General features: G+C 30.6%; 1 non-coding gene and 1 pseudogene across 1 annotated transcript; both read right to left on the bottom strand.

Annotated features, from left to right (window-relative positions):
• Positions 1-419: 419 nt before the first annotated feature.
• LOC116144095 lies at positions 420-3,974 on the bottom strand (annotated as a pseudogene).
• A 1,168-nt stretch (positions 3,975-5,142) lies between these two features.
• TRNAN-GUU lies at positions 5,143-5,216 on the bottom strand. The gene has a single exon. It is a non-coding gene; the product is annotated as a tRNA-Asn (tRNA).
• Positions 5,217-11,040: the final 5,824 nt, after the last annotated feature.

Below are 11,040 nucleotides of genomic sequence, written 5' to 3'. Positions count from 1 at the left end.
TCTCTCTAAAATTGCTAACCCTTTACAATGAGTTTTCTGGGGTTATTTATACAAGAATCTGATAACGGTAAGTTATTTTCAGGATCACGGTTTAGTCATGGGAAGTTAATCCCATGATTGGCGTGATTGCGCTAAATTTGGGATTGAACGATAAGGTTCCGAAATCCTTTCCTTGATATTAGGGGATAAGACTTATCAACAATTTGTAAAACAACTGTCCAGTAAGCTCGCTCTTTCGAGCTTTGCTCGCTGCTCCGAGCTTCACTTTCCCCGAGCTATAACTGATTCCGAGCTTGTCAAAAACTCTCGCACAACAAGAAGCATTCTGAAAAAATAAAAAAATATTGTAATAATAATCATGTGTGTAAAAATACTGCATTCCTCAATGAATACACAACTCTAAGTAACATCAATTCCATTCCATTACATTTATATAATTAGCGGATCATTCTACAGGAGGAAATTATCATACAGAAAAAAAGTTAATCAAGATCATCGATCAGACGAGCGATTAATAACCTTTATCCTCATCCAAAAATTATCGTTCTTATTCAGTGGTTTTACAAAAGATCGATATGATATGCAATGATATTCACACCTCCCGCTACCGTAGAATTTTTTTGTAATTAGCTACTACTAAATTATGATTAATTTCTTCCAATCCTTAAGGAAGAATCAACACCTTTCCCATTAGTTGAAGCAAAGAGTTTTGCAATCTCAAGTTGAGTATTGGCAATGATCTCAGTTCTTTTGAGGTCCATTTCTCCTCTTTTAGCTTCAGCTTCAACTCTCATTTTCTCAATCTCTCTCATTGTCTCCATTCTTGCTTGTTCTGATCTCACCACTACTTCTGCTAGCCACCGGATGCTTTCAGCTATTTCCCATTCTTCCCGTTTTCGCCTCTTCTTTTTCTCCATTTTCATCTTCAATTTCTTGGCCGTTAACTTCTCCTTGTCGTGACTGTATAGAGCTGGTGTGCTACTGTCTGTTTCCATGGCTTTCTTGTCTGATAAATGGTCTGATATTTTAGTTTCCACCCCATCTTCCTGTCAAAAGGAAGCAACGTAATTTAATGAAACTTTATCGGTATATAATACTACATATTTAAATTTTAAACCTTCTAACAAAACAAACATATCACGTTATATATCTCTCGATCTAATAAAATCACACCATATTGCATTTATCACAGTTGGAAAAGAGAGATGTCCCAACGCAGCCATGGCATCGGAAAGGGAAAAGCCGCGTTGGGGCAACTCAACACCGGCGCAAATCGTCCAAGCACCATTGTCGGGAACAATGAGCCCTGACACCGGGGCGGATGGCTACATAAGCCAACGCCAAAACTCTTCGAGATTAATTTTGCCACAAATTTTTTTATTTGTATACCGTCTCCCAACACCAACTATCGCATTGGGGGACATTTTCTGTTTCCAACTTCTGTACGGCGTAATATGTCCGGAAGACTCTATATCTTTAAATATATATATATATATATATAAAAAAAAAAAAAAATTGTAAACATGATGATAAAATTGTGTTCGACAAAACTGATGTGATATGTCCATAAAACTCTCTAATCTATACTACTTTTTTTTCTCCTTATTGCTTCTATATATATGCTCCCAAGTATGGTAATATTGTTGAATGAATGATGAAAGTTAAAAAGATGTTCCTTTCACAACAAATATTCTTATATACTAGGGTAGTCAACTATATTTCCTCTTTTTGAATCAAATACTACCTGCAGTTATTTTTTTCTCTGTTGCTAATAAATATAAATAACGGATCGATTTGATAAAAGGTAAAAATTGAAGTAATCTGAGTATAATATCAATTTGACTGCTATCTTTTCAAAATTTAATAATAAATTTGACTGCTATCTCTCCAGTAAAATTTTATTAAACCAAATTTAAAAAAAAAAAATTTTGTTAATTTCCATTGAAGAACATCTGACACGGACCTTGCCAATCCTATCAACTCCAATGGACCCATGTGAGTTTTGAGTAGTTCCAGTAGCCGCTGGAACCCCTTGTGGAGGAGCCGCGGCAGGAGGCGGCACTAGCTGCGGCGACGGCTCAAGCAACATCAAAGGAGGGTTAACCGTTGAGTCTGCTGCTGCTGCGCGGCTGAGGCTGCGGCTGTGGCTGCGGCTGAGCACTTCCACGTAGTAAAAGTCGAGGCGTGGATACAAAAGCCAAGATGATCCATCCGCTTAGCAGACTCTGATCTGTACCTTTTCTTCATTGACTCAATCTTGTTCTTGCACTGCGTTTGAGTTTTGGGAGACTTTGTGTTATTCGCTCGCAACGAACGTGTCTCGCGACCTCTTCCCAGTCATGTCCCTTGAGTTTGGCCCGATTTCTGAGCACCCATTTGTTTTCATAAGCTTCAAGTAGAGTTGACACCGCGCCTTCGCTCCATTCATCGCGTTTCAGTCTGTCGTTGCTGGGAGTGAAGGGCTTTTTGGGAGTCTTCTTTGTTGTTAGGGAGGAGGAGAGATGGAGTGGGTTCTTGGTTAGTTTCTTTGTCCATCTCTCCTCATGATAAAACCAATACTTTTACTGTGTGTTATCTGCAGTTACATTTATGAAGGGAGCTAAACGTTGAGGAGAAGTTTAAAGAAAATGCGAAGTTGCAGGAGAGAGAGGGAGAGGGAATGGAGGAGTGAAAAGTAGGGAGAGATTAGAGAACCACTAGCATTAGAATTTAGAAAGATGATCAAAGGAAAGGTTAGTTTTAGTGGCCAACCAAGGTAGCCACTAGCATTCAGAAATGGAAACAGGGAATAATTTGGTGTTTAGTTAATTACATGTTTGTATATAAACTATTTCACAATTGAAAATTTTAAGGTTCGGACCTCGGCATTTTCTAAAGCAAGTGATAATTCTAAGAGGTATTCTTTTTTCTTTTTTTTTTGTATGTTCAATACTTTAAAAGATAAAAAATTTCAGGTGCGATGTTTACATTCACAATAATGTTATATATACAAAATTAAGATTTCAAATTTGTATCTCAATTTTTTTTTTTTTTATCATTGGGCTATCTGAATCAGCTATAAGCATCTTAACTAATCTCCGAGGCCCTTGAACACCCTACAAGCCCATGTTCCAGGTAACCCATATTAAATTTGTAATAAATACTCTAAAGTTTGAACCCATGGAATCAATGAAAAAGTAAACCTTTTTAACCGTCAAACCAACCCCTTGAGGTTTTCAATTGGTAATTGGTTTGACAACATCTCCTTATGTGATTACTAAATTAAATTCATACAATTGGAATCTCAAATTTGTATCCTAACCCACGTGACAGTTGATTTGACAATATAATTTTTAATTATATAGAATGATAGATAAGTAACTTCCGTATAATACAGATTCACGTAGCATTACTCTTGATTTGGCTCTAGAGAAAAACAAACTAATTTCAAATAAGAAAAGAGAAAATAATTAATGAACTTTATGTGTTGTAGATATCTTTATCTCCAAATTATGATTTTAAATAATGGGAAATAAAGTTTGAATTCAATTTGTTGTAGAGAATTACAATTACACGAGAAAATAGATGGAGGATGTCGCATTATACAATAGTTGAAGGAAGACTTAAAAGTAAAGGGAGGAATTAAAAGGGTTAAGGTAGTGGGCAAGGCACACAAGAAAGTGATGAGTTTTGTCAAAGAAGCAATGATAGTAACCCTTATAACTTTAGCTTTCACTTTTTAGGTTTATTTGATTGTTGATTGTTTGTGTGGTTGGGTGATTTTGGCTGTTAGCGTTGATATGAAGCCAACCAAGAAATCCACTGGAAATGGCCTTATTAAGAACGGGTGGTGTTAGTGGTGATGGTGTGGTCACTCACGTGGCTCTGTCACCCCCTCCATCCAGCCCCATCCCATCACCCTCTATTCTCACCCATTTTCTCTTCACCTCCACCATTCGCTTTTCCGCTCTCAACCTTCTTTCCTTCTTCATCATTTTAGCTATTTTTTCCCATGTATCACATCATCTTTACATTTATTGATTGGGTATCAACTCCCTAATTTTATAAATAAATAGATGATATGTTAGTTATACTTATTCCTTTCAATTGTTTAAGTTTTAAACAATCAAAGAAATTTCGTCATTTATATATTTAACTATTATAATTAATACAAGTATGAATAAGGTAAACTTTTATTTGATAAGCAGGTGATTTGTTTAATACATATGCAAGATTCTGTCTAGGTTAGAATAAGTGAAAAAGAAATTTCTGTGTACACGAACAGCGATACACGAGTTATACCCATTACCCAAATACTTTTTGGGTCACTTTTGATATACTTTTTAGCATTGCTTTTGGCTTTTGAAATTTTTGGAGGATTGATGACCACTAGGTGAGGAGACTTTTTGGGCATTAGGCTTTTTGTATTTGACCACTACAATAGCTCTTAATTGATTCTAGATAGCCAATTTGTTATGATGCCTTATCAACAGAGCAATCACTAACTCATTTGTTGTTAGAATAAAATAAAATAAAACAAAGTTGGGGGCCCTTAGCTTTATATTAATCTTTGTGTGAGTGTGACCAATGTTGTGATTTTTCAAAAGAGAAAATCAGCTTTAGTAGCTAGGTCTTTTGGTCAATTTATATGGTCCATCAATTGGCCTTGGTGTTGCGGACTTGGAAAGTAAGAAACTGTAGACATAATGCATGTCAATATTGGAAAATTAGTGAAATTTCCCTACTAAATAATTTTGTTTTTTTCAACAATGTAAAACCCTTTCAACCACTTCATTTTAATATAATATTTTGAAAAGAAAAAATACATTTTATAGAGAAATCTTAAAAAAAACCAACCCCAAAATGTTTCATTTCAAAAACAGGATTTTGTTCTAGAAGCTACATATAGTTTACAAATAAAATTTGTAAGTGTGATTGTTTATATAAATAAAATGAAAATAGTATATATTTTAGATTAGAAGAAATAGAATTTAAGATAACAATTCATATAAAGAATATTTAGATATTGTTACAAACAAATTATTTAATTTGATGAAATCAAATCTGAAAGCAAGCATAAATAATCTTCATTTCAAACGCAGGAAAGTTATAATTGACAAAATAATATTCTTAAAATAATAGGTTAACAAAATACATTAAAAGCGCTAGAAGGAGGGCTTGAACCTACGACCTTGTGGTTAACAGCCACACGCTCTAACCAACTGAGCTATTCCAGCTTCTTGTTTTGGCCTTTATTTTTAAATAAATAAATTTTTACATGTACTACAGAAACATTATTCCATTTTTTTAATTAAAAAATAAGTTAGAGAATTTTGGGAAAGTAAGCCAACATTAGAGGTCCTAAGAATAGAAAATTTGAATCAAAATCAATAAAATTGGATAGCATTATTGACTTTTTCCATATTATATACTCTAAATAATCTTTAAGATCCAATAGTATTTTATGATTAACGAGGCTTTTCTAACCATGTATTCACGTGTGATTAATTTGTATGCAGTATGTGTTTGAATTATTATCTAACCTTCTAAGAGATATTGTAATAATTTTTTAAAAGTATTATACCCCTCTTATTAGGAGTGGTTTTGATACTTTTTTATGGGATAAATGATAATTTTAAGGGTATAAAATACCTTTTCAAAGATTAAGTGCGATTTATATTTCACTATCTCTCATATACATTTGTCCATCTCATTGTGGACGTCCTTTTAAAAAAAAAAAAAAAAAAAAAAAAATTATGAAATCATGAATTTAGAAATGATAAGAACCAAAGAAATATAATTTTCATCATAAAATTTGAGGAAATAAGGGAAAAGGGATAAAAGCCACATATTGCCATTAACAAGAAATTGAAAAGTAGTTAAAAAGTAGTTGGCCCTAAAATAAAAGAAAATAAATTGAAGTTGTTGGTTTTTAAAGTTAGTGGTGTGCTTTAATAGGCTAAAGGTCTTTGGCGTTATTTAGACAAATTAGATGATAATTACAAGATGAGTGATTTGATTGTAAGAGTAAGATTATGGAATAAAGTTAGAAAGCATAGAATAGTTGGCTACCAATTTTTTAGTGTTTGATTCTGTATCTCTATGCTTTAAACATTCTTCAAAAACATAATCATACTTCATTAAAATTTCAAATCTTGCTTCACATCCACTATTCATACCCAATTCAAATCTTATATAGTTTTTATAATTACAAATTTAATACTTCTCAAATTTTGATGGACTGCTTAAGACTTAATTATCTTTGAAACGTGGTTGGCAAAGGGTGTTTGATATCTACATGTTTTTTTTAGTAATCTAAAAGATATTTACTACTTTTCGAAAATTCTTAGACTTAACTATCTTTGTTGACAATTTTGAAAGATATTTAATACTTTTGGAAAATCATTGAACCATTTAAAACTTGATTGTGTTTGAATTAGCCCTCCAAACTCAGAGTTGGCGGATAATAATATAAGAAGAAAGAATAAAAAAGGTTGAAGTTATGAGGGATAAAGATTGATGACAAAATTTAGTGGGTAATCGAAATAATAGGACAAAAATTACAAAGTAAAGGAGGAACTGTTTGTATTTGTCCACCATGGTGAAGTTAGTGGACATCACATTTAATAGTGTGTTTTGGTGGGAACAGTCTAAGCCTATTTAAGTTTTTACAGTTTCTTCACCTTCATCATTTGCTTTTCTCTTTTCTCATCGACCAAAACTATCAATTAATTCTCGTTGCACCGATTGATTTTTTTTTTTTTTTAATTTTGAATTAGTCCAATTCTTCAAAATTTTAAACCCATATATATATTCAAATATTTTAAATGCAAATATTTGTTATTAATTAGCTTTGACTCATGAAATTTTGTCGTTGCTTAATCTTTAATCGATGCTAATTAACAAGGTTTTGTAGCTCATTAGTTACCAGTTTAATGTCAAAAATATAATTGTAATTAGACATGGGTTCCACGTGTTGCGCGAGTATATTTATTCAATGTTTTTGAAATAGATTATAAACAAATTTCTTCTAACAAAATAAACTAATTAGATTAAAACATAATAAATGTTAAATTATACAAATTTTAAAGTAAATATAAATTATATATATACAAAGTTGTGTTAAGATAAAATTAATAATTGTACTTGTATAATTATTAATATCAATTATAGGTTGATGTTATTAAATCATTTATCTAACTTGTGAAGATCACCTGAATATTATATGGTCTAATTATACTTTCAGGATCATCACATTGTACAATTGATATTATTTTTGCAGATGATATTTGATGCCAATATTTTACAGTGAATCGTATATGATAGTCAATATCACCTGAATATTATCAAGATCAACTATTTATTTAACCTCTAAATTTATATTGACCTTCCACAATTTCTGTAACTTATATTCATTTTCAAGTTGCGTTGCGCGGTTATGTTTATTATATATATTTTTACATTATTATTGGTTTTTTTGTGTTTTAAATATATATTTTCTATATTGAAGTTCATTTTATATTGAATTGATAATTAAAAAATCAATAAATAAAATATCCACAAATTGAACTCAAAGTTTATATCATCATGATTCTTCTCAAATATGTTACCATTTGACATGTGCTACCAAAGTTTAAAACTTTGTCAAGAAAAGCAAAAAAAATTGCAAGATAACCCATTGGATATTATTGATAAGTCTATAAATTAATCAAAAAAAGAGAAACCTTGTTGAAAAATGTGAACTTTTAAGCAAGAGACTTGCAGAGCTAAAGAAAAAAATTGATTTTGATTGTTGAGAAGAGAAAATGATTTATTTTTATTATTATTATTTTGGAAATAAAAAAAATTAAGAATGTTGAGAAAAGAACTCACATAGAAAGCAACAACAGCTCCAACAGTATAATTTGAAGACAACTTAATTGAAGCATTGAAGAAATCATGGAGGTAAAAGTCATGTGATACAAATCCATTTGCTGCAATTAAAATTGACAACTATCTATAGCAAAAAAAAGCATTTGATGATAGCATCCTAAAGAAAGACAATAATTGTAAAACCCACAAAACCCACAAATCAAACAACAAAATCAATCCAAAAATCAATAAAAAGAGATAGAACAAATATAATTAAAACAACATATCAATATTTGTTTTCCTTTGTCATCATTAAAATTGAATTTGTTTTATGTGTGTGATGATAAAATGAATGATTCGGCAGCAGGTCTAGTTATCCTAATTGATCATATAATATATCAAATTAAAACCCTATCTTTCTAGTTTCTAAAAATTCAAACAGCTCATCAATTAGATTTTTGTTGAGCAAGTTATAGCTAATTTATTACTGACTGTTTAGTGAAAATCAAGAAACAAGAAAAACCAAAATATGTGTGATGATAAAATGAATTGTTCAAAAGTAGGGCTAAAGTTATCAAATTAAGTGTATAATATATCAAATTAAAGTCATATTTGTCTAGTTTCTAAAAGTTCAAACCTCTCATCAATTGGATTTTTATTGAGCAAGTTATGGTCAATTTACTACTAATTATTCATTGGAAACCGAAATGTCAATTGGATTTTTATTGAGCAAGTTATGGTCAATTTAATTAATCTTCATATTAAAATTGTTAAGGAATACACCTACCGTTCGACAGGACTAACACAGTTAATCATTCAAATAGATTGACCGAACAAAAGCAATCATTCAATCAAATAAAAACCGTTAAAATAGTTAGGAGATATACTTACGTATTAAAATAGTTAAAAGATATGCTTACAGTTTAGAAGAACAAATCAAAATAACAACTCATTTGACAATGTCAATTGGACATTCTACTTTTATTCTATGCCAATTCATGAATCTTTGACCTGTAAACAACAACAAAAACATAAATAAATAAAAAATCATCGATTAATAAAATCATGAAGAACAAACGTATTATTGACACAAATTAACATGACCTATAAACAACTAACAAAAGACCAGATATATTGTTGACACCAACTAATATATTGCGATAATACACAACTGAACATACGCTCATTTTATAACCCCTTATTTAGACATTTCGAATGCCAATACAATTAAATACGAATTAAATACGAAGAAAAGTTTGCAATGTCAATACAATATACTTATATAATTATTAATAAACAGATATGTTTTTACTACCAATGCAATGTACCTATGTAATCCAATCTTTATGTTTATTTATTTAGACTTTGGAATATCAATGCAGTAATTAATATTGTCTATATCATCACCAATAAAATTCAACCATATGACAATCACAAATCCAGTGTGTCATTATAGTTAAACCTTTAGAATGTCAATGCAATGCACCTATATAATATTATTATTAATTATTAATACAACAATGCAATGCACTTATGTAATCCAATCTTTATGTCTATTTATTTAGACTTTGGAATACCAATGCAGCAATTAATATTATATATATCATCACCAATAAAATTCAACCGCATGACAATCACAAATATAAGGTGTCATTGTAGTTAGACCTTTAGAATGCCAATGCAATGCACCTATATAATTAGAATTGTTCCAATTTTTTTAATTAATTAATAATTATAGATGGAGCAATAAATACGAATCCAACAAATTAAGATGGAGCAATTTAACTGGCTTGTCAATCCAATGTGTCAAAATGGAGCAATTCTAGAGCTTCCAAAATACGTCACATGGCAAACAATCAACCTGAGTATTCATGAATCTTAGAGCTAAAAATATCTAAATAAACCACGCATCCGACATGGCAAGAGAGAGTAATTCTAGAGCTTCAAAATAAAACAATTTTAGAGCTAAAAAAAAAAAAAAATGTCCTACATGTCGCTCAAATAGGTATGTTTTTACTTTTGAATTTGAAATACCAATTCAGCAATTAATATCTCTCTACAACATCACCAATAAAATTCAATCTCATAGCAACCACAAATCCTATGTGTCAAAATAGAACAATTGTATGAGTTCCAAAATGTGCCACATAACGAACAACCCACATAGATATTGAGCTTTATATATATATGTGTGTGTGTGTTTGGCATTTATATCTACAATGAAAACCTAGTTTGATATGTTAATGTTATAAGTATAATGTTACATTTACAAGTATGTCACATAGACAAAAAATCATTCCAATAACTTTAATAATTTAATTACAACAGAAATTAGGTTTGAAATTGAAGTCAACTTAAACCACTAGCCTTGTGGTTGGATGGTAAAACTTTAGTCATCTAAGTGGGTTTTTTAGAGGTATTGTGCTCGAATCCTACGAAGTAGTCACCTACTATATTTGTGACTTACTTGACCCATTGAGTTTATAGGGTGTTCAATGGATCTCGAAAATTAATTGAGGTGTGCAGTGTGCACAGGCTAGTCCGCACACCTTGCTTATCAAAAATAAAATAAAAATTGAGGCCAACTTAGAGCAAAACAATATAATTACATGACGTGGCTTGCATTTGAGTTCTAAATAATTATATCAATGAAAAAAAAAATGCAATTGGATAAGGTAAGAGAAAATGAACCAAATAACTTTGCACAAAAAAGCTTCTCCTTGAGTGAAGTGGCAGCTAATTTCAGCTTTAACAAGATAACATAATCAGCTTCAGAATAACCATATAATTACAAGAAATCACACACAAAAACACTAAAAGATTCCCATTTGGTAGTTTGAGTTCTAAACTAAATTTTGATTAATTGCCCTCAAGCAAAAGAATGTAATTACACTAATTTCATTATCAAATCACACCATATTACTAGTAAATGACTTTATCAAAAGGGTAAAACACTTTAGATTAGTTTATGTTATTGTTCATTATTGAAACTATAAACCACATTTTGATTGGTTTATATCTCTCAACAGTATCCATACTGAAATGATGAATCACTTTTGAATTATTTGTCAATGATATTATCTGAATAATAAATTACGTTTCGGATTATTAACACTTCTAAAATGATAAACCACATTCGAATTAGTTTATAAAACAGATTAGTAACATTACTAAAATGATACTTATCAACGTCTAGATTAGTTTATATTA

This window comes from Pistacia vera, unplaced genomic scaffold (genome assembly GCF_008641045.1).
Source record: "Pistacia vera cultivar Batoury unplaced genomic scaffold, PisVer_v2 Contig438, whole genome shotgun sequence".
Lineage (NCBI taxonomy): Eukaryota > Viridiplantae > Streptophyta > Magnoliopsida > Sapindales > Anacardiaceae > Pistacia > Pistacia vera.
This window is presented reverse-complemented; position numbering and strand designations above follow the sequence as displayed.